The 24,383-nt window shown below is 48.6% G+C and overlaps 1 protein-coding gene across 3 annotated transcripts in view; it reads left to right on the top strand.

Annotated features, from left to right (window-relative positions):
* Positions 1-221: 221 nt before the first annotated feature.
* Positions 222-24,383, top strand: part of LOC139570836 (cdc42 effector protein 4-like) — a 43,889-nt gene continuing 19,727 nt past the window's right edge. Inside the window, exons 1-2 of one of the 3 annotated variants that reach the window (XR_011674174.1) lie at positions 222-628; positions 5,147-5,463. The gene's annotated coding sequence lies outside the window, so the exon portion shown is untranslated. Of the gene's footprint in view, positions 629-5,146; positions 5,464-24,383 lie in introns of those variants that run through there. The other 2 variants (XR_011674173.1, XM_071393055.1) reach the window with 2 other exon arrangements.

Raw genomic sequence — 24,383 nt, 5'->3', positions numbered from 1 at the left:
GGCAGTAAGTCATGTGACTATAAGCCTACCTCACCCCTCCCTTGGCAGTAAGTCATGTGACTATAGGCCTACTTTTCCCCTCCCTTTGGCTGTGTGAGATATGGTACCCGTTGTCACACAAACACGAATTTGAATGTGACAATCATTCATTGCCCATCTCCGTTTGGAAAACATGCGGGTGCCCACCCAGAGCCTTTTGTCGGTCTCAGTAAAGTGAGAGTAGCCTAATTCTAGAATAGCCCTCTATCGCTTTAAGACGCCATGTGGGAGGGGCGTGGTCAGACTCACCAAAGGAGTGGAACGCGCAGAACGTTGCACCGGTGTACAGCAACGCCTGATAGCAGCACAGAGGATGCATCATAGCTGCTATTTTACTCTGGAAACCAACTTCACTATCTTATTTTGGTGTTGTTGTTTTTTCAAAAGAAAAATAATAGAATTGGGAGTTTGGAAGAGTCGATAGGATATATATTCTCTACATTTTGCCTGGTCCCGTTGTTGAGCGGAGCCTAGCCTACTACAAGACAAGCCAACGTTGCTGTGTGATGAACGCGCCCTTGTCTTGAACCTGGGGGCCCGTTGAAACTGTCACGCGGATCAAAGCCTTGTGAATGGGATGCTTTTCACGGTGAGTTCCGCGTGGCCTATGCATGCGCTTTAAATTAGATTCATTTAAAAAAATAGAACTTAATTGTAGATATTTTATTCCGTTTTGATCATAGTGCATGCAGCTTACAAACAGACAGAAGCGCAGATAGGGGGGGACCACGGGGGGTGAATATTGGGAGGGGAGACGCTTTTGTAATCATCAACCAGGCTACTTATTGTCCCCTCGTCAGTGATCCTCGGCGGTGTTGAAACGGGGCTTAACTAGGGTCATTTCATGATTCTCTTTTTAACCGCTTAATTGGAGTAGTTATCCCCTTTCTGTCGAGTGTAGATTATTCCTCACATTACAAAGAACAGCCAATTGCAACATGCAGTGGTTTTGGGCGCTGCCGGGTGCCTGTTTATTGAATGCAATGTTGCAAAAATGACTGTAGTCAGTAGAAATGGGCTCGTGTTACTTTGTTGCCTTTTCTGTGTCTGGGTTCATGATCATTTTCTTTGCGTCTTTAAATCAATAGAATAAGACGGTGTTTTAGGTTTTCTGTTAGAATGCTGCTTTCAGTGGACTATTTCTTAACTTTATATTCGACTGATTTATTTAGAAGTTGTGTAGCTTCGAGGAATTCAAGGAAATGTGGTGCGGCTCACTTTTTATAATGTTAAAAAGAAAAGCATCGTTTGTATTGAAGGCAGTGGGGCTGTAGCTCCTGGATAGGTTGACTAGGGGAGCATGATGGTGACTCCGGTGATATCTTTTCTCATCTACTCCATCATTCCACGAACAACGTCCTCTTTGATAGCCTAACTACCAATTGGTTGCACCAGAGCACTTTCTTAAAGAACATGCATTTGACAGAATGGGAGAAAAATGCATTTTTGCCAACTCACTCTGCAGCGTTGGGAGAAGTGAGTTTGGATCTCAGGCCAGAGAATTGTTCAATCATTAACCAGCAGACATTAGATAAAGTGGAACTGCTGGTGACAGAATGGACAAACTGACCCTGTTAAGTCCAAAACTGCGCACACACACACACACACACACACACACTTCGTAGCAGACATTTCACCTACTGTTTATCCTCTCGTCGTGCGTGTGCTCTGGTACACAGGTCAATGTGCATCCCATTCTCCAAAACCATTACCCTCCCAGCCAGAGAGACTGTTGACATGGCAACCAGATCTGTGTCACTGGGCATGGCTGTCAGGGTCATGACATCAGATCAGCTCATTGGCTGGGAGTCCTCTACTGTCTGTGTTCCAAATGGCACCATAGTCACTATACGGTGCACTACTTCTGACCAGGGCCCATAGGGAGCCATTTGGGACGCAGGTTCTCCGGTCCTCCTGTCATAATGGTCCATGGGGGGGGGGGGGGGGGGGTTTCTTGGGGCTAAACGTTTATAAAAAAATGTGCAGCGGAAAATTCAACCAAACCAATCGTTTCTCATTGGACAAATGTAGGTAGTTGCCTCCCGAGTTTCACTCAGGTTTCTAAATGTTTTGTTGAATCTAGAATATTGGCGGTTAAATCAAACGTTTCAATTGTCATTAAATGAATGGATCTTTTCATTTGTCTGTGTTCCTGTGTGGTAGCTGTGAACCACTGTGTTCTGTCTTTACCATGTACTGTGTTGTGGGGGGAAGCATCCTGCTTTAAACTGAACTCTGTCATAGAACGTGTGTGTGTGTGTGTGTGTGTGTGTGTGTGTGTGTGTGTGTGTGTGTGTGGGGGGGGTTGACATTCCAGGATATTCCAATATAAACTGTTATTTTCTCCTAGGAATGTCTCTGCGGACCGCGACACTTAGCTGAGTGATACTGAGTATGTGGTGAAGGGTTGTACCCTGTAGTCTGGTTGACTGATGTTGTGTAGTCTATAGTCTCTATAGTCTGTATCCCAGCTGACACCCTGTCCCCTATAGTCTGTATCCCAGCTGACACCCTGTCCCCTATAGTCTGTATCCCAGCTGACACCCTGTCCTCTATAGTCTGTATCCCAGCTGACACCCTGTCCCCTATAGTCTGTATCCCAGCTGACAGCCTGTCCTCTATAGTCTGTATCCCAGCGGACACCCTGTCCCCTATAGTCTGTATCCCAGCGGACACCCTGTCCTCTATAGTCTGTATCCCAGCGGACACCCTGTCCCCTATAGTCTGTATACCAGCTGACACCCTGTCCTCTATAGTCTGTATCCCAGCTGACACCCTGTCCCCTATAGTCTGTATCCCAGCTGACACCCTGTCCTCTATAGTCTGTATCCCAGCTGACACCCTGTCCTCTATAGTCTGTATCCCAGCTGACACCCTGTCCCCTATAGTCTGTATCCCAGCTGACACCCTGTCCTCTATAGTCTGTATCCCAGCTGACACCCTGTCCCCTATAGTCTGTATCCCAGCTGACACCCTGTCCTCTATAGTCTGTATCCCAGCTGACACCCTGTCCCCTATAGTCTGTATCCCAGCTGACACCCTGTCCTCTATAGTCTGTATCCCAGCTGACACCCTGTCCCCTATAGTCTGTATCCCAGCTGACACCCTGTCCCCTATAGTCTGTATCCCAGCTGACACCCTGTCCCCTATAGTCTGTATCCCAGCTGACACCCTGTCCCCTATAGTCTGTATCCCAGCTGACACCCTGTCCCCTATAGTCTGTATCCCAGCTGACACCCTGTCCTCTATAGTCTGTATCCCAGCTGACACCCTGTCCCCTATAGTCTGTATCCCAGCTGACACCCTGTCCCCTATAGTCTGTATCCCAGCTGACACCCTGTCCCCTATAGTCTGTATCCCAGCTGACACCCTGTCCCCTATAGTCTACATCCCAGCTGACACCCTGTCCCCTATAGTCTGTATCCCAGCTGACACCCTGTCCTCTATAGTCTGTATCCCAGCTGACACCCTGTCCCCTATAGTCTGTATCCCAGCTGACACCCTGTCCTCTATAGTCTGTATCCCAGCTGACACCCTGTCCTCTATAGTCTGTATCCCAGCTGACACCCTGTCCCCTATAGTCTGTATCCCAGCTGACACCCTGTCCCCTATAGTCTGTATCCCAGCTGACACCCTGTCCTCTATAGTCTGTATCCCAGCTGACACCCTGTCCCCTATAGTCTGTATCCCAGCTGACACCCTGTCCCCTATAGTCTGTATCCCAGCTGACACCCTGTCCTCTATAGTCTGTATCCCAGCTGACACCCTGTCCTCTATAGTCTGTATCCCAGCTGACACCCTGTCCCCTATAGTCTGTATCCCAGCTGACACCCTGTCCCCTATAGTCTGTATCCCAGCTGACACCCTGTCCTCTATAGTCTGTATCCCAGCTGACACCCTGTCCCCTATAGTCTGTATCCCAGCTGACACCCTGTCCCCTATAGTCTGTATCCCAGCTGACACCCTGTCCTCTATAGTCTGTATCCCAGCTGACACCCTGTCCCCTGTAGTCTGTATCCCAGCTGACACCCTGTCCCCTGTAGTCTGTATCCCAGCTGACACCCTGTCCCCTATAGTCTGTATCCCAGCTGACACCCTGTCCCCTATAGTCTGTATCCCAGCTGACACCCTGTCCCCTATAGTCTGTATCCCAGCTGACACCCTGTCCTCTATAGTCTGTATCCCAGCTGACACCCTGTTCCCTATAGTCTGTATCCCAGCTGACACCCTGTCCCCTATAGTCTGTATCCCAGCTGACACCCTGTCCCCTGTAGTCTGTATCCCAGCTGACACCCTGTCCCCTATAGTCTGTATCCCAGCTGACACCCTGTCCTCTATAGTCTGTATCCCAGCTGACACCCTGTCCCCTATAGTCTGTATCCCAGCTGACACCCTGTCCCCTATAGTCTGTATCCCAGCTGACACCCTGTCCCCTATAGTCTGTATCCCAGCTGACACCCTGTCCCCTATAGTCTGTATCCCAGCTGACACCCTGTCCTCTATAGTCTGTATCCCAGCTGACACCCTGTCCCCTATAGTCTGTATCCCAGCTGACACCCTGTCCCCTATAGTCTGTATCCCAGCTGACACCCTGTCCCCTATAGTCTGTATCCCAGCTGACACCCTGTCCCCTATAGTCTGTATCCCAGCTGACACCCTGTCCCCTATAGTCTGTATCCCAGCTGACACCCTGTCCCCTATAGTCTGTATCCCAGCTGACACCCTGTCCCCTATAGTCTGTATCCCAGCTGACACCCTGTCCCCTATAGTCTGTATCCCAGCTGACACCCTGTCCCCTATAGTCTGTATCCCAGCTGACACCCTGTCCCCTATAGTCTGTATCCCAGCTGACACCCTGTCCTCTATAGTCTGTATCCCAGCTGACACCCTGTCCCCTATAGTCTGTATCCCAGCTGACACCCTGTCCCCTGTAGTCTGTATCCCAGCTGACACCCTGTCCCCTATAGTGCTCTACATAAGATCCTGCTAGGGAATAGGGTGTTTAGGATGCAGACATCATTTGACCGTATTGTCCTCTCTGGCTTTTGGCACACAGTTCTAAAGGTCTCTAACTAAGTAACTAACTAGGTCCATGATTTGTGTACAGGAGCTAACCTCTGAGCTGTGGTTCGTTAGTTCACTGCGACACAGCAGACTGGATGTAACCCCTGTTATGTTGCCCCAACATCTACATTCCAAGGGGGTTTGGTGAGTCTCAAATGTCACTGTGAATACTGTGTTTGTTCCTGGGAGTCTTTTGTTTCAGGCCTGATAATAATAGTGTGTGTGTGTGTGTGCATACTAGCGTGATAGTAGAGTTTGTTCACAAGCCAGAGGAAATGTTTATTCAGCAACCCCCTGCTATCTGGGGTCCTAAGGACGTCCGACTCATTATACATTATACAGTCCTCTGCACTCTCTCGTCGTTATACAGTCCTCTGCACTCTCTCGTCGTCATACAGTCCTCTGCACTCTCTCGTCGTTATACAGTCCTCTGCACTCTCTCGTCGTTATACAGTCCTCTACACTCTCTCGTCGTCATACAGTCCTCTGCACTCTCTCGTCGTCATACAGTCCTCTACACTCTCTCGTCGTCATACAGTCCTCTACACTCTCTGGTCGTCATACAGTCCTCTGCACTCTCTCGTCGTCATACAGTCCTCTGCACTCTCTCCTCGTCATACAGTCCTCTGCACTCTCTCGTCGTCATACAGTCCTCTGCACTCTCTGGTCGTTATACAGTCCTCTGCACTCTCTCGTCGTTATACAGTCCTCTGCACTCTCTCTCGTCGTCATACAGTCCTCTGCACTCTCTCTCATCGTCATACAGTCCTCTGCACTCTCTCCTCGTCATACAGTCCTCTGCACTCTCTCCTCGTCATACAGTCCTCTGCACTCTCTCGTCGTTATACAGTCCTCTGCACTCTCTCTCGTCGTCATACAGTCCTCTGCACTCTCTCTCGTCGTCATACAGTCCTCTGCACTCTCTCTCGTCGTCATACAGTCCTCTGCACTCTCTCTCGTCGTCATACAGTCCTCTACACTCTCTCGTCGTTATACAGTCCTCTGCACTCTCTCGTCGTCATACAGTCCTCTACACTCTCTCGTCGTTATACAGTCCTCTACACTCTCTCGTCGTTATACAGTCCTCTTGATGTGTGTGTGTGTCTGAGTTAATTTCTGTTGACATGGCAGACTCCTACTCCCCCTGCCCTTCCTGTGGCCTCAGACCTTTACACACACACACACACACACACTCCCCTGTACCGCCACAGTGTGTGTCACCAGTAATTGCCATGTAGAGCTAACTGATGTCAGTTAACTTGTCTTTGTAGTGTAATTAGGAACATTCCTTTAGCGCTGTGCAGAACACAGTTCAACAGCCATGGTTGTGTGGCTCAGATGATCACCAATTAGTTCAACCAATGAGGTCAAGTCTTTGGTCCAGCTGGTGAACTGGAAGGACAAGCCTTGTGGTTTAGGAACTGACGACAGCAGTCATTTTAAGGAGGAAAACTTAACCATCCCCCATATCTTACCTCTGATAAAACCTCCAAGTGTATCATTTTAGATGGCTGAGAATTCAAATGCATTTGAATATTCCTTGAATGTTCCTGAGTTCCACTCTGTTCTAATCTCCTTCACCCTCAGTGTGCCCCCTCTCTTTAGGCTGTGTAGTAAGTCTTCTAAATGCCATGGAGGGAGGTGGCCCCTCTCTTTAGGCTGTGTAGTAAGTCTTCTAGATGCCATGGAGGGAGGTGCCCCCTCTCTTTAGGCTGTGTAGTAAGTCTTCTAAATGCCATGGAGGGAGGTGGCCCCTCTCTTTAGGCTGTGTAGTAAGTCTTCTAGATGCCTTGGAGGGAGGTGGCCCCTCTCTTTAGGCTGTGTAGTAAGTCTTCTAAATGCCATGGAGGGAGGTGCCCCCTCTCTTTAGGCTGTGTAGTAAGTCTTCTAGATGTCATGGAGGGAGGTGGCCCCTCTGAAGGCCTGTTTACTTCTAGATGCCATGGAGGGAGGTGCCCCTCTGAAGGCCTGTTTACTTCTAGATGCCATGGAGGGAGGTGGCCCCTCTGAAGGCCTGTTTACTTCTAGATGCCATGGAGGGAGGTGGCCCCTCTGAAGGCCTGTTTACTTCTAGATGCCATGGAGGGAGGTGGCCCCTCTGAAGGCCTGTTTACCTCTAGATGCCATGGAGGGAGGTGGCCCCTCTGAAGGCCTGTTTACTTCTAGATGTCATGGAGGGAGTTGGCCCCTCTGAAGGCCTGTTTACTTCTAGATGCCATGGAGGGAGGTGGCCCCTCTGAAGGCCTGTTTACTTCTAGATGTCATGGAGGGAGTTGGCCCCTCTGAAGGCCTGTTTACTTCTAGATGCCATGGAGGGAGGTGCCCCTCTGAAGGCCTGTTTACTTCTAGATGCCATGGAGGGAGGTGCCCCTCTGAAGGCCTGTTTACTTCTAGATGCCATGGAGGGAGGTGGCCCCTCTCTTTAGGCTGTGTAGTAAGTCTTCTAAATGCCATGGAGGGAGGTGGCCCCTCTCTTTAGGCTGTGTAGTAAGTCTTCTAAATGCCATGGAGGGAGGTGGCCCCTCTCTTTAGGCTGTGTAGTAAGTCTTCTAGATGCCATGGAGGGAGGTGGCCCCTCTCTTTAGGCTGTGTAGTAAGTCTTCTAGATGCCATGGAGGGAGGTGCCCCCTCTCTTTAGGCTGTGTAGTAAGTCTTCTAGATGCCATGGAGGGAGGTGCCCCCTCTCTTTAGGCTGTGTAGTAAGTCTTCTAGATGTCATGGAGGGAGGTGCCCCCTCTGAAGGCCTGTTTACTTCTAGATGTCATGGAGGGAGGTGGCCCCTCTGAAGGCCTGTTTACTTCTAGATGCCATGGAGGGAGGTGCCCCCTCTCTTTAGGCTGTGTAGTAAGTCTTCTAGATGTCATGGAGGGAGGTGGCCCCTCTGAAGGCCTGTTTACTTCTAGATGCCACGCCCACTGCCATTACATCACGCTGTGCAACGCTTGCAAAGGGAGGGTATATTACTGTCAACGTTTACCAGTAAACTACCAGTGTTTTGGTAACGTTCAAGTATTTTATGTACTTTTTTCACAAGACATCTAGTGTCTCTTTTGGGTCCTTCAGATTTGTACAGATGTGTGTAATTATCTCTGTCCCTCTGTGGCCTTATCGCATGTCACATATTCAAAGATATCAGATTTAAAAATAATAATAATAATAGCACGACAAAGCTGTAAATCATTATCCTGAACCAACTTAGTGAATATCATTGGTATTTAATGAAATATCCTTTTAGTTTTCTGTAAACACGTTTATTTATCCTACTATATCACTGTCTTTGTTGTACATGTGTTGGTCGCCAAACTGGTGACAGTTGTGAAAGGAGTGAATAGTTAGTTGCAGAGTTAATTGAATATAATGTGTGTGTGTGTGTGTGTGTGTGTGTGTGTGTGTGTGTGTGTGTGTGTGTGTGTGTGTGTGTGTGTGTGTGTGTGTGTGTGTGTGTGTGTGTGTGTGTGTGTGTGTACAGTGGCAAGAACAAGTATAAACCCCCTGGAATTACCAGGATTTCTGCATTAATTGGTCATCAGATCTGATCTTCATCTGGTTCACAACAACAGACAAACACAGTCTGCTTAAACTAATAACACACTAATTAGTATTTGTCTTGTCTATATTGAATACATCACTTAAACATTCACAGTGTAGGTTGGAAAAGTATGTGAACCTCTAGGCTAATGACTTCTCCAAAAGATCATTGGAGTCAGGAGTCAGCTAACATGGAGTCCAGTCAATGAGATTGGAGATGATTGTTAGAGCTGCCCTGCCCTATTTAAAATACACTCTCAAAATGTTTGTTTGCTATTCACTAGTAGGTTGGCACATTTTGGGGAATATTCAGAGGTGGAAACTTTCTGTGGGAATTAATGGAAATATATGTAAAATAATATTTATACCATTTAAATGTATATGTTTTTTGCATTGGATATATTTACCTTACCATATATGGAGACAAAACAAACCGTTTACCTTATCATAAGTAGACATAATTGCAAATGATTAAATACTTAAATACATCTATAAAATGGTCTAAAATCTAAAGCTTTGGTTGTCTTCCTCTCAGGCTTCCTTGTCTTCTCCCTGGACCTCCTCAATGTCCACCTCTTGACCATCAGACTCATGAGGCCTCATCTTCACTGTCACTTTCCAACCTTGTTGAGGATGGCTTGTTGTCAGGCTCAAAAAGCCTCAAATTTGCACGGATGGCCACCAATTTTTCAACCCTTGTATTGGTCAGACTGTTGTGTGCTTTGGTGTGCGTGTGTGTGCCCAAAACAAGGACCAGCTGAGCTCTGAGGCGGCTGATGTTGGTGGGATTTGGAGAATGATGTAGTCAACAGGAAAGAGCCTCAGATCCACAAAGATCCTTCCACCAGGTGGCTGATGAGATATGTTGGCACGACTGCCATATTGCATCTCCATCCCAAAGCCCTTGCTTGGAAGTGTACTTCGCCAGACTGCCAGAACCTTGCCGTCATCCAGGCCAAGGTGGCGAGACACGGTAGTGATGGCGCTATAGGCCCTGTTAACCTCTGCACCAGACAGGATGCTCTTGCCAGCATACTTGGGGTCCAACATGTACACTGCGGTGTGTACTGGCTTCAGGCAGAAGTCATCACGCTTTTAGATGTATTTCAGAACTGCAGTTTCCTCTGCATGGAGCAACAGTGAAGGGGGCAGGGCAGTGCGGATTTCTTCTCTTACATCTGCAAGCAGAGTCTGAACATCAGACAGGATGGCATTGTCTCCCTCAATCAGTGCAATGGCTACTGCTATAGGTTTCAGGGGTTTCAGGCTGCTTACCACTCTCTCCCAAAATACATTATCCAGGAGGATCCTCTTGATGGGGCTGTCCATATCAGCAGACTGTGATATGGCCATTTCTTGGAGAGACTCCTTCCCCTCCAGGAGACTGTCCAACATGATGACAACACCACCCCAACGGGTGTTGTTGGGCAGCTTCAATGTGGTGCTCTTATTCTTCTCACTTTGCTTGGTGAGGTAGATTGCTGCTATAACTTGATGACCCTTCACATACCTAACCATTTCCTTGGCTCTCTTGTAGAGTGTATCCATTGTTTTCAGTGTCATGATTCCCTTGAGGAGCAGATTCAATGCATGAGCAGCACAGCCAATGGTTGTGATGTGAGGGTAGGACTCCTCCACTTTTGACCAAGCAGCCTTCATGTTCACAGCATTGTCGGTCACCAGTGCAAACTCCTTCTGTGGTCCAAGGTCATTGATGACTGCCTTCAGCTCATCTGCAATGTAGAGATCGGTGTGTCTGTTGTCCCTTGTGTCTGTGCTCTTGTAGAATACTGGTTGAGGGGTGGAGATGTAGCTAACTATTCCTTGCCCACGAACGTTCAACCCCAATCCCTGACCCCGTTCTTCTCTTCCTCCCTCCCCTGACCCCGTTCCCCTCTTCCTCCCTCCCTGACCCCGTTCCCCTCTTCCTCCCTCCCTCCCTGACCCCGTCCCTCTCTCCCTCCCTCCCTGACCCCGTCCCTCTCTCTCTCCCTCCCTGACCCCGTCCCTCTCTTCCTCCCTCCCTGACCCCGTCCCTCTCTTCCTCCCTCCCTGACCCCGTTCCCCTCTTCCTCCCTCCCTGACCCTGTCCCTCTCTTCCTCCCGCCCCTGACCCCGTCCCTCCTCTTCCTCCCTCCCCTGACCCCGTCCCTCTCTTCCTCCCTCCCCTGACCCCGTCCCTCTCTTCCTCCCTCCCTGACCCCGTCCCTCTCTTCCTCCCTCCCCTGACCCCGTTCCTCTCTTCCTCCCTCCCCTCACCCCGTCCCTCTCTTCCTCCCTCCCCTCACCCCGTCCCTCTCTTCCTCCCTCCCCTCACCCCGTTCCTCTCTTCCTCCCTCCCCTCACCCCGTTCCTCTCTTCCTCCCTCCCCTCACCCCGTCCCTCTCTTCCTCCCTCCCCTCACCCCGTTCCTCTGTAATTATTTTCCTTCTTCCTGGTGATGTTTTAGAGGTTTAGTCACCTGCAGTTCTTGTCAGTGTTTAAACAGCAGCTTAGTAACAGGACAGAGGTCACAGCACATGGAGTCTACGTCACAAATAGCACCCTATTCCCCCATTTTAGTGCACTACTTTTGACCTTACAAACAACACCTTTTGTAACAACAAGCCATAGTTGAACGCACTTTGTTTATCTTTCAGGCGTATCTTTTAAACCCATGCAGGATCGCCCATAGGGTGCACTAGGCCTCATAGGCTCTGGTCAGAAGTAGGGGACTATATAGGGAACAGGCTGCTATTTGAAACTCAGCCATAAACTAGTAGAAACATGTTCCTAACTGTTTCTCTTGGGTCTTGACTGAGAGGAGAGAGCAGCATTCCATAGAACACCCTGCCTCCCTCTGTTGTCCGTGTGGGAGGTGTGACACCAGCAATGCTGATGACCACACACACACACACACACACGTTAGGTGAGCGCTGATGGTTGGAGGTGATGGCAGCACTATGGTTTAACACTACGACCTTCGTTCACACCACAGGGTTGGTTCACACACTGCAGGGTTCACAACACACACCTCTGTGTGGGTGGAGGTGTGAGGAGAGACAGAGGAGTAACCAGCTCACACTGTGGTCTACATTTAGTCTGACTCTGGCCTATATACTCTGGACATTAGTCTAGCCAACAGAAAGGCCTGTTTTGTACGTCATGACAGTTTATCCTCGACAGACTTCTAAATATAGAACATCTATTTGGCCACCAATGATTCATCGAAAATGAGCATTTCTTGAAAGTGCAACATGCTGCATTTGAATGACTGACCCGACTGTAAGTCATTATCGTACTGCTGTCTGCATGGTCCCACCCTGTTGGTCTGATGGAGAGATAATGGGCTGTTTCTCTCTGATGTGTTTGGGCTGTTCCTCTTCTAAATGGGACGTTCAGCTCCGGTAAGTGGCTGTGTAGCACGAACCAGAGGCATACATTAAGAGTTTGGCCAGGTTTGAGAACGGCTGCCATGGTAACGTCTTTATTCTCTAGATGTTGGTGATGTTAGAACACTAGAGGGACAGTTCCCTATGAAATGACCTGCCGTAAACAAACAAAACACAGCAGTGAATTTCACATGTTATTATTGATTAGCGTTCGGGATAGTGTGCATCCAAGTCGGTATTGTGTTGTCAAACAAATGCCGTATCTACTTTCACTGGACATCTTCATAGGTTTTCAAACCTATCAGAAATAAACCGTGCAACTCGGACATGTGGTAGTGGCTACAGAGCCTTATCACTTGGCTACTGAGGAGATGGTGGTACTCTCAGAACGCTCAGACAGAAACCTCTAGATACATGTATAAGACTCTGGCGCAGCCTGCTAGGACTCTGGCCCGGCCCCAGCAGCCTGCTAGGACTCTGGCCCGGCCCCAGCAGCCTGCTAGGACTCTGGCACAGCCTGCTAGGACTCTGGCACAGCCCCAGCAGCCTGCTAGGACTCTGGCACAGCCTGCTAGGACTCTGGCACAGCCTGCTAGGACTCTGGCACAGCCTGCTAGGACTCTGGCACAGCCTGCTAGGACTCTGGCACAGCCTGCTAGGACTCTGGCACAGCCTGCTAGGACTCTGGCACAGCCTGCTAGGACTCTGGCACAGCCTGTTCCTTTCATCACTCCATCCACGTCAGTAGTTTTTATTGGCTCCAGACTGACTGTCCAGACTGACTGAGTGCCACTGCCCAGCTTTGGCCACCTTCTCTGGGGTTGGATGGGCCGCATGGTGGGGGAGGGGGATCCCACCTTCTCTGGGGTTGGATGGGACGCAGGGTGGGGGAGGGGGATACCACCTTCTCTGGGGTTGGATGGGCTGCATGGTGGGGGAGGGGGATCCCACCTTCTCTGGGGTTGGATGGGCTGCATGGTGGGGGAGGGGGATCCCACCTTCTCTGGGGTTGGATGGGCTGCATGGTGGGGGAGGGGGATCCCACCTTCTCTGGGGTTGGATGGCACGCAGGGTGGGGGAGGGGGATACCACCTTCTCTGGGGTTGGATGGGCTGCATGGTGGGGGAGGGGGATCCCACCTTCTCTGGGGTTGGATGGGCTGCATGGTGGGGGAGGGGGATACCACCTTCTCTGGGGTTGGATGGGACGCAGGGTGGGGGAGGGGGATACCACCTTCTCTGGGGTTGGATGGGCTGCAGGGTGGGGGAGGGGGATCCCACCTTCTCTGGGGTTGGAGGGGCTGCATGGTGGGGGAGGGGGATACCACCTTCTCTGGGGTTGGATGGGAGCATGGTGGGGGAGGGGGATACCACCTTCTCTGGGGTTGGATGGGCTGCATGGTGGGGGAGGGGGATACCACCTTCTCTGGGGTTGGATGGGACGCAGGGTGGGGGAGGGGGATCCCACCTTCTCTGGGGTTGGATGGGCTGCATGGTGGGGGAGGGGGATACCACCTTCTCTGGGGTTGGATGGGCTGCATGGTGGGGGAGGGGGATACCACCTTCTCTGGGGTTGGATGGGACGCAGGGTGGGGGAGGGGGATACCACCTTCTCTGGGGTTGGATGGGCTGCATGGTGGGGGAGGGGGATACCACCTTCTCTGGGGTTGGAGGGGCTGCATGGTGGGGGAGGGGGATACCACCTTCTCTGGGGTTGGATGGGAGCATGGTGGGGGAGGGGGATACCACCTTCTCTGGGGTTGGATGGGCTGCATGGTGGGGGAGGGGGATCCCACCTTCTCTGGGGTTGGATGGGCCGCATGGTGGGGGAGGGGAGGGGGATACACTCTGGAATAATTGATTATCAGGGAAGTGTGTCAAGTATTGTCACTACTCAATTAGGGAAATGGTATGTAGGCGTCATGTTTATGAATGGTGTGTGAGTGTATTGAAAGGATGTGAAGAATGATGTAGGTCCTGAAACCCAGGAAGCTGTATAGAAAACTCCCTCTAATGAAGCCGGGCTGTTAGTAATGTAGAGTTATGTAATCTGAAGAAGTGGGTATTCAGTAGAGGGTTGTAAAACGTAATGCACAGTGTTATTTATGAAGGGAGATTAGTGAATGTTTCTCATCGTAACTCAGGTTACAGCTCCCACAGCGACGGTTACTGCTGTCATTTCCTCACAGTGGCTGACGGAATAACTTATTTTAGTAACTACAGTACAACTGTTACTGCTGTCATTTCCTCACAGTGGCTGACGGAATAACTTATTTTAGTAACTACAGTACAACTGTTACTGCTGTCATTTCCTCACAGTGGCTGACAGAATAACTTATTTTAGTAACTACAGTACAACTGTTACTGCTGTCATTTCCTCACAGTGTGTGACGGAATAACTTATTTTACTAACTACAGTACAACTGTTACTGCTGTCATTTCCTCACAGTGTGTGACGGAATAACTTATTTTACTAACTACAGTACAACTCAACAGCATTTGTCTTTCAACTCAATCAAGCCAAGTGTGTTTTGCCTCTAATTCACTCTGATTCAAGTGGAGGAAATCTGCTTAGAGGAAGCTGAAAGTTAACTTCTTGGAACTATAGGGGGTGCTGTTCCGCATTAGCATATTTGTGTCTCCAAATTAAACTGCCTCGTGCTAAATTCTTGATCGTACAATATGCATATTATTGTTATTATTGGATAGAAAACACCTTCTAGTTTCTATAGAAGTTGGAATTTTGTCTCTGAGTGGTACAGAACAATTTCTACAGCACTTTTCATGACAGGGTTCAGATTTCAGAAATTTTTACCTCTGATCTGGGGTCTGTTTTTAAGGCGACAGTGAATGCTATGAAGAAACCGACACTGCCTACGTCTTCCTCTGGGTGTCTGTACGTCATCACGTTTTCAATGAAATCGATGGGACATTCACAGCCATTATAAAAGACCAAAATGTACAGAGACCCCCCTTTCTCAACGTGCGCCTGAAGCGTGAAGGCCATCGGACCTGCCTCGTTCCAAATCGTTTTCTAACCAGCAATATTTCTCCGGTCATGTTTTCAGTCGTTATAGTTGTTAAAAACATCATAATGTAGTTAATTTGAACCGTTTTATAGCAATTTATATCCGTTTAGTGCGATTCTGAGGAATTTATTTGTCGTGCACTCTGAAAGTTTGGACACGTTTTGGGATGTCGGTCGTTGGTGGTGGACATTTCGAAGGACAGAGGACATCTATCGACCAAAAGACGTTTATAACATAGAAAGGATACATTGCCCAAGAATCTGATGGAAGAACAGCTCAAAGTAAGCAATATTTAATATGATAAATCGTGTTTCTGTCGAAATATTTTAAACGCATATTTCGCCATTTTGTTTGGTATAGCTTCACTTGGCGAACCCTGTATTGAAAAGTAAGGATAATTTTAAAAATGTAAATCAGCGGTTGCATTAAGAACTAATTTGTCTTTCGATTCCTGTAAACCCTGTATTTTTTTAGTCAAGTATATGATTAGCTTTCAATTAAACTAGATCACTCTGATAGATGACGTCAGACATATTGAGGCTTGATTTCCTAGTATTTTTATTGTGTAACCACGGTTTTGTATGGCTAAATATGCACCTTTTCGAACAAACTGTATATGTATATTGTAAAATGATGTTACAGGAGTGTCATCGGAAGAATTCTGAGAAGGTTAGTGAAAAAATTTATATATTTTGGCGGTGATTACGTTATAGCGCTCTTTGGCTGGAATCGATGCTCTGGTAACGTTTGCACATGTGGTATGCTAACTTATCGATTTATTGTGTTTTCGCTGAAAAACGCTTAGAAAATCTGAAATATGGTCTGAAATCACAAGAACTGGGTCTTTCCATTGCTATGCTTTGTCTATTTTTATGAAATGTTTTATGATGAGTAAATTGGTCATACACGTTGCTCTATCTAGTAATTCTAGTCGATTTGCGATGGTCGGTGCAATTGTAAACTGTGATTTCTACCTGAAATATGCACTTTTTTCTAACAAAAACTATCCTATACCATGAATATGTTATCAGACTGTCATCTGAAGAGGTTTTTTCTTGGTTAGTGGATATCAATATCTTAGTTGAGCCGAATTGGTGATAGCACCTGAAGGAGTAAGAAACTGATGGAGTTAGAATAGTGGTGTATTTTGCTAACGTGTTTAGCTAATAGATTTACATATTTTGTCTTCCCTGTAAAACATTTTAAAAATCTGAAATGGTGGCTTTATTCACAAGATCTGTATCTTTCATCTGGTGTCTTGGACTTGTGATTTAATGATATTTAGATGCTACTATCTACTTTTGAAGCTATGCTAGCTATGCTAATTAGTGTGTGGGGGGGGTGGGGGGTGCTCCCGGACCCGGGGTAGAGGCTCGTGAAAGGTTAAAGCCTTGTGGAACCCACTCATTGCCCTTTCTCATGATGCCTTCGTGTTCAGGGCTTTCTCTCCCCATAATGTTGGCTCTTAATGAAGCAGAAATATACCACAGTCAGGTTTACAACCTTCCTCAGACCTATACGTTGATCATTCTGTCTTGTAACCTATCAACACCTAACATTTAGAGTGCACGTCCCCAAATGGCACTCTATTTCCTGTATAGTGATGGGCCCTATGGGCTCTGGTCAAAAGAAGGGCACTACATAGGGAATAGGGTGCCGTTTGGGAAGCAGACAAAGTTAGCACGGCGTTTCCATGGCGTTCCCAGGGTAAGAATACTGTTGGGAAAACCCTCTGGAATTCCAGAATGTGTCTTCCTGACCAGATGTCACATGATGAGGAAAAGAGGAACATATTTAGGGATGGATTGGAACGTGTGTGTGTGAAGGCTGTTGGTGAGTCTCCGTGGGAACTCTGGGGTCACTGCTTGGGAATTGACTTTTCAAACACACGTTTACAACACACACACACACACACACACACACACACGCTCTTTGACAAAATGCAACATCCATGTCACGTGGGACAGAACACAGAGAAGAGAAACAGCTGGGGTGTCTGTACTTTAATGGACATTCATAGATTAGTGTTCTGTCACCACTGTACTAAAGTATTCATTATCCCCTATGGGATTTACATACTGGAATATCCCAAAGTCTGTATGTTGCAAACCATATTTCACAATGTTCAGAGAGAGAGAGGTAGAGCGAGAGATAATGAGAAAGAGAGATGGAAAAGGGTGGAGAGACATTCAGACTAAACATGCCTTCCTCCCACACCCCAACACACTCAGCACGACCCTGACCTTTGACCCAGAAGTGAATTATGGGGCCTGAGCTAGCAGGATGTCAGAGAGATGAACCATGCGTAACATACTTTGGGTACTGTGAAACATCTCAACTGATGATCTGACATTCAACACACACACACATAGTCTTGTACAGCTCCCCACATTTGCAGTGAAAGTAGAGGGGTCTTGGTCTTTGCAAATTGTGGTTTATAACCCTTTCGCAAAAGTGTATTATAGAATGGCATTTGCTTTTGAATGATTTGCCTTCCCTTGCTAGTTTAGCTAGCTGGCAGTCCGACTAGCTGGCTTTAGCCTGGGTAAAAACATTACAAGCTTGCTAGTAGTAGCTAGCTGGCAGCCCGACTAGCTGGCAGCCCGACCAGCTGGCTTTAGCCTGGGTAAAAACATAACAAGCTTGCTAGTAGTAGCTAGCTGGCAGTCCGACTAGCTGGCAGCCCGACTAGCTGGCTTTAGCCTGGGTAGAAACATAACAAGCTTGCTAGTAGTAGCTAGCTGGCAGTCCGACTAGCTGGCAGCCCGACTAGCTGGCTTTAGCCTGGGTAGAAACATAACAAGCTTGCTAGTAGTAGCTAGCTGGCAGTCCGACTAGCTGGCAGCCCGACTAGCTGGCTTTAGCCTGGGTAGAAACATAACAAGCTTGCTAGTAGTAGCTAGCTGGCAGTCCGACTAGCTGGCAGCCCGACTAGCTGGCTTTAGCCTGGGTAAAAACATTACAAGCTTGCTAGTAGTAGCTAGCTGGCAGCCCGACTAGCTGGCAGCCCGACTAGCTGGCTTTAGCCTGGGTAAAAACATAACAAGCTTGCTAGTAGTAGCTAGCTGGCAGCCCGACTAGCTGGCAGCCCGACTAGCTGGCTTTAGCCTGGGTAAAAACATAACAAGCTTGCTAGTAGTAGCTAGCTGGCAGTCCGACTAGCTGGCAGCCCGACTAGCTGGCAGCCCGACTAGCTGGCTTTAGCCTGGATAAAAACATAACAAGCTTGCTAGTAGTAGCTAGCTGGCAGCCCGACTAGCTGGCTTTAGCCTGGGTAAAAACATAACAAGCTTGCTAGTAGTAGCTAGCTGGCAGCCCGACTAGCTGGCAGCCCGACTAGCTGGCAGCCCGACTAGCTGGCAGCCCGACTAGCTGGCTTTAGCCTGGGTAAAAACATAACAAGCTTGCTAGTAGTAGCTAGCTGGCAGCCCGACTAGCTGGCAGCCCGACTAGCTGGCTTTAGCCTGGGTAAAAACATAACAAGCTTGCTAGTAGTAGCTAGCTGGCAGTCCGACTAGCTGGCAGCCCGACTAGCTGGCTTTAGCCTGGGTAGAAACATAACAAGCTTGCTAGTAGTAGCTAGCTGGCAGTCCGACTAGCTGGCAGCCCGACTAGCTGGCTTTAGCCTGGGTAAAAACATTACAAGCTTGCTAGTAGTAGCTAGCTGGCAGCCCGACTAGCTGGCAGCCCGACTAGCTGGCTTTAGCCTGGGTAAAAACATAACAAGCTTGCTAGTAGTAGCTAGCTGGCAGCCCGACTAGCTGGCAGCCCGACTAGCTGGCTTTAGCCTGGGTAAAAACATAACAAGCTTGCTAGTAGTAGCTAGCTGGCAGTCCGACTAGCTGGCAGCCCGACTAGCTGGCAGCCCGACTAGCTGGCTTTAGCCTGGATAAAAACATAACAAGCTTGCTAGTAGTAGCTAGCTGGCAGCCCGACTAGCTGGCTTTAGCCTGGGTAAAAACATAACAAGCTTGCTAGTAGTAGCTAGCTGGCAGCCCGACTAGCTGGCAGCCCGACTAGCTGGCAGCCCGACTAGCTGGCAGCCCGACTAGCTGGCTTTAGCCTGGGTAAAAACATAACAAGCTTGCTAGTAGTAGCTAGCTGGCAGCCCGACTAGCTGGCAGCCCGACTAGCTGGCTTTAGCCTGGGTAAAAACATTACAAGCTTGCTAGCCTTTTAAAATCAAATCAAATTGTATTAGTCACATGCGCCGAATACAACATTTCACCTTACAGTGAAATGCTTACTTACGAGCCCCTAACCAACAATGCAGTTTCAAAAAATTCAGATAAGAGATAAAAGTAACTAAGTAATTAAAGAGCAGCAGTGAAATAACAACAGCGAGACTATATAAACAGGGGGGTACTGGTACAGAGTCAATGGGCACTGGTTATTTGAGGTAGTTTGTACATGTAGGTAGAGTTTTATTAAAGTGATAATACATAGATGACAACAGAGTAGCAGCGGTGTAAAAGAGGGGGGCACTGCAAATAGTCTGGGTAGCCATTTGATTAGATGTTCAGGAGTCTTATTGCTTGGGGGTAGAAGCTGTTTAGAAGCCTCTTGGACCTAGACTTGGCGCTCCGGTACCGCTTGCCGTTCGGTAGCAGAGAGAACAGTCTATGACTAGGGTGGCTGGAGTCTTTGACAATTTTTAGGGCCTTCCTCTGACACCGCCTGGGATAGAGGTCCTGGATGGCAGGAAGCTTGGCCCCGGTGATGCACTGGGCCGTTCGCACTACCCTCTGTAGTGCCTTGCGGTCGGAAGCTGAGCAGTTGCCATACCAAGCAGTGATGCAACCAGTCAGGATGCTCGCAGCTGTAGAACCATTTGAGGATCTGAGAACCCATGCCAAGTATTTTCTCCTGAGGGGGAATGGGTTTTGTCGTGCCCTCTTCATGACTGTCTTGGTGTACTTGGACCATGTTAGTTTGTTGGTGATGTGGACACCAAGGAACTTGAAGCTCTCATCCTGCTCCACTGCAGCCCGGTCGATGAGGTTGTTGTTTTGGCACCACACGGCCAGGTCTCTGACCTCCCTATAGGCCGTCTCGTCGCTGTCGGTGATCAGGCCTACCACTTGTGTCATCGGCAAATTGAATGATGGTGTTGGAGACGTGCCTGGCCGTGCAGTCATGATTGAACATGGAGTACAGGAGCTGACTGATTACGCATCCCTGAGGGGCCCCTGTGTTGAGGATCAGCGTGGCAGATGTGTTGTTACCTGGGGGGCGGCCCGTCAGGAAGTCCAGGATCCAGTTGCTGAGGGAGGTGTTTAGTCCCAGGGTCCTTAGCTTATTGATGAGCTTTGAGGGCACTGTGGTGTTGAATGCTGAGCTGTAGTCAAATAGCAATCTCACATAGGTGTTCCTTTTGTCCAGGTGGGAAAGGGCAGTGTGGAGTGCAATAAAGATTGCATCATCTATGGATCTGTTGGGGCGGTATGCAAATTGAAGTGGGTCTAGGGTTTCTGGGATGATGGTGTTGATGTGATCCATGACCAGCCTTTCAAGGCACTTCATGGCTACTGGCGTGAGTGCTACGGGTTGGTAGTCATTTAGGCAGGTTAACTTGTCCCTGTGCCGAAGAACACTTTGGTAATTAGCTTAAAACATGTTGGTATTACAGACTCGGACATGGAGAGGTTGAAAATGTCAGTGAAGGCACTTGCCAGTTGGTCAGCGCATGCTCGCAGTACATGTCCTGGTAATCCATCTGGCCCTGCGGCCTTGTGAATGTTGAGCTGTTTAAAGGTCTTACTCACATCGGCTGCACAGAGTGTGATCACACAGTCTTCCGGAACAGCTGTTGCGCTCATACATTCCAGTGTTATTATACTCAAAATAAGCATAGAAGTAGTTTAGCTCGTCTGGTAGGCTCGTGTCACTGGGCAGCTCTCGGCTGTGCTAGTCTGTAATGGTTTGCAAGCCTCGCCACATCCGACGAGTGTCAGAGCCGGTGTAGTACGATTCAATCTTAGTCCTGTATTGATGCTTTGCCTGTTTGATGCTTTGTCGGAGGGCATAGCGGGATTTCTTATAAGCGTCCAGGTTAGAGTCTCGCTCCTTGAAAGCGGCAGCTCCAGCCTTTCGCTCAGTGTGGATGTTGCCTGTAATCCATGGCTTCTGGTTGGGGTATGTATGTACGGTCACTGTGAGGATGACATCATCGACGCACTTATTGATGAAGCCGATGACTGATGTGGTGTACTCCTCAATGCCATCGGAGGAATCCCGGAACATATTCCAGTCTGTGCTAGAAAAACAGTCCTGTAGCTTAGCATCTGCTACATCTGACCACTTTTTTTATTGATCTAGTCACTGGTGCTTCCTGCTTTAAATTTTGCTTGTAAGCAGGAATTAGGAGGATAGAATAATGATCAGATTTGCCAAATGGAGGGCGAGGGAGAGCTTTGTACGCGTCTGTATGTGTAAAGTATAGGTGGTCCAGAGTTATTTTTTCTTTGGTTGCACATTTAAAATGCTGATAGAAATGAGGTAAAACGGATTTAAGTTTCCCTGTATTAAAGTCCCCAGCTACTAGGAGCGCCACCTCTGGGTGAGCGTTTGCTCATGGCGGAATACAGCTCATTCAATGCTGTCTTAATGCCAGCCTCTGACTGTGGTGGTATGTATACAGATGAACTCTCTCGGTAGGTAGTGTGGTCTACAGCTTATCATGAGAAACTCTACCTCAGGCGAGCAATAGCTTGAGACTTCCTTAGATATCGTGCACCAGCTGTTGTTTACAAAAATACATAGCCCGCCGCGCCTTGTCTTACCAGACGCTGCTGTTCTATCCTGCCGGTACATCGTATAACCAGTATGTTGATATTGTCGTCGTTCAGCCACGACTCCATGAAGCATAAGATGTTGCAGTTTTTAATGTCCAGTTGGTAGTTTAATCTTCCCAATAACTCGTCCATTTTATTGTCCAAAGATTGCATGTTTGCTAGCAGAATCGAGGGAAGTGGGTGTTTTATTAGATCGCCTGCGAATTCTCAGAAGGCAGCCGGACCTTCGGCCCCTCTTTCTCCGCCGCCTCTTCACGGGGATCGGGGCCTGTTCCCGAGGAAGCAGCATATCCTTCGTGTCGGGCTCGTCAGAGTCGTGAAAGGAAAAAGAGGATTCTGCTAGTCCGTGGTGAGTAATCGCAGTCCTGAATCGCAGTCTAGAAAAGATTTTTGGTCATAAGAGACAGTAGCGGCAACATTATGTACAAAATAAATAAGTTACATTCTTGTTGTTTGGTTTACTGTTTGAACATTCGCTGAGATTATATTTGGTTATCAATGCAAAATAGGCTTCTTTGATGAATAGCCTATATACTGTATAGATCAGATAAAGGAACCAAGCGACAACACTGCCCCACGTCTGTGGAAGGCCTGAGACGCGTCAAAATGTTCACGCAGTAAAGAAGTCAGTCGAATGCCGGAGCGTATTACAAGGAGCCGCCCCTTTTTTGTGACAAAAAAACGACAGCGCAATCCTCAGACTCTTGAGTAGAGCTTGTAGTAAACTTAACACCTGGGTCCCCATGTCGGTGCCATTAAGGCAGCGCGTGCTTGAGGCCTGAGGGGAGGAGTAAAGGGAGGGAGAGAGAGAGGAAGGGAGAGTGGGGGCATAGATGGGGCGGGAGTGTGTGTGATTGAGGCCTGAGGGGAGGAGTAGAGGGAGGGGGGGCTTGTGGGAGGAGGAGGTAGGGCTTTTTTTGTTTCTTTCCATTGGACAACTACATCTTTCATGTACTGGTTGCTTTCCTGTCAGATCATCATCATGCCACCCAGAAGCAGTGTCTCATAAATATACAGCTCTCTTTGTCTGGCATGCTTTGAATTATTCCTGCTTCCATTTTCTTTCCATACAAGCATGTCAGTGGAGGATGCTGGGTAACAACAAACATGTTTGGTTATGTATCCGCTGTAGCCCCTGTGTTTGTGTGTTTTAGACCAGCCTATCAACAGAAACATCACTTGTCATGGAAACTAAAACAGACTTTTATTTACTCACTACAGCTAGACGGATGTTGTTCCATAACATGGCTGGTGTTATTAGATCTATCTGGCTGCCAACATATGTGCAGTCGGTGTCATAATGGATTTCTCTGACATCAGGAGACTACTGATATACACTGCTCAAAAAAATAAAGGGAACACTTAAACAACACAATGTAACTCTAAGTCAATCACACTTCTGTGAAATCAAACTGTCCACTTAGGAAGCAACACTGATTGACAATAAATTTCACATGCTGTTGTGCAAATGGAATAGACAAAAGGTGGAAATTATAGGCAATTAGCAAGACACCCCCAAAAAAGGAGTGATTCTGCAGGTGGTGACCACAGACCACTTCTCAGTTCCTATGCTTCCTGGCTGATGTTTTGGTCACTTTTGAATGCTGGCGGTGCTCTCACTCTAGTGGTAGCATGAGACGGAGTCTACAACCCACACAAGTGGCTCAGGTAGTGCAGTTCATCCAGGATGGCACATCAATGCGAGCTGTGGCAAAAAGGTTTGCTGTGTCTGTCAGCGTAGTGTCCAGAGCATGGAGGCGCTACCAGGAGACAGGCCAGTACATCAGGAGACGTGGAGGAGGCCGTAGGAGGGCAACAACCCAGCAGCAGGACCGCTACCTCCGCCTTTGTGCAAGGAGGTGCACTGCCAGCGCCCTGCAAAATGACCTCCAGCAGGCCACAAATGTGCATGTGTCAGCATATGGTCTCACAAGGGGTCTGAGGATCTCATCTCGGTACCTAATGGCAGTCAGGCTACCTCTGGCGAGCACATGGAGGGCTGTGCGGCCCCACAAAGAAATGCCACCCCACACCATGACTGACCCATCGCCAAACCGGTCATGCTGGAGGATGTTGCAGGCAGCAGAACGTTCTCCACGGTGTCTCCAGACTCTGTCACGTCTGTCACATGTGCTCATGTGCTCAGTGTGAACCTGCTTTCATCTGTGAAGAGCACAGGGCGCCAGTGGCGAATTTGCCAATCTTGGTGTTCTCTGGCAAATGCCAAACGTCCTGCACGGTGTTGGGCTGTAAGCACAACCCCCACCTGTGGACGTCGGGCCCTCATACCACCCTCATGGAGTCTGTTTCTGACCGTTTGAGCAGACACATGCACATTTGTGGCCTGCTGGAGGTCATTTTGCAGGGCGCTGGCAGTGCACCTCCTTGCACAAAGGCGGAGGTAGCGGTCCTGCTGCTGGGTTGTTGCCCTCCTACGGCCTCCTCCACGTCTCCTGATGTACTGGCCTGTCTCCTGGTAGCGCCTCCATGATCTGGACACTACGCTGACAGACACAGCAAACCTTTTTGCCACAGCTCGCATTGATGTGCCATCCTGGA

Source organism: Salvelinus alpinus, chromosome 1, assembly GCF_045679555.1.
Source record: "Salvelinus alpinus chromosome 1, SLU_Salpinus.1, whole genome shotgun sequence".
Classification (NCBI taxonomy): domain Eukaryota; kingdom Metazoa; phylum Chordata; class Actinopteri; order Salmoniformes; family Salmonidae; genus Salvelinus; species Salvelinus alpinus.
The sequence above is the reverse complement of the archived record's forward strand: the minus strand, read 5'-3'. Positions and strand labels throughout refer to the sequence as shown.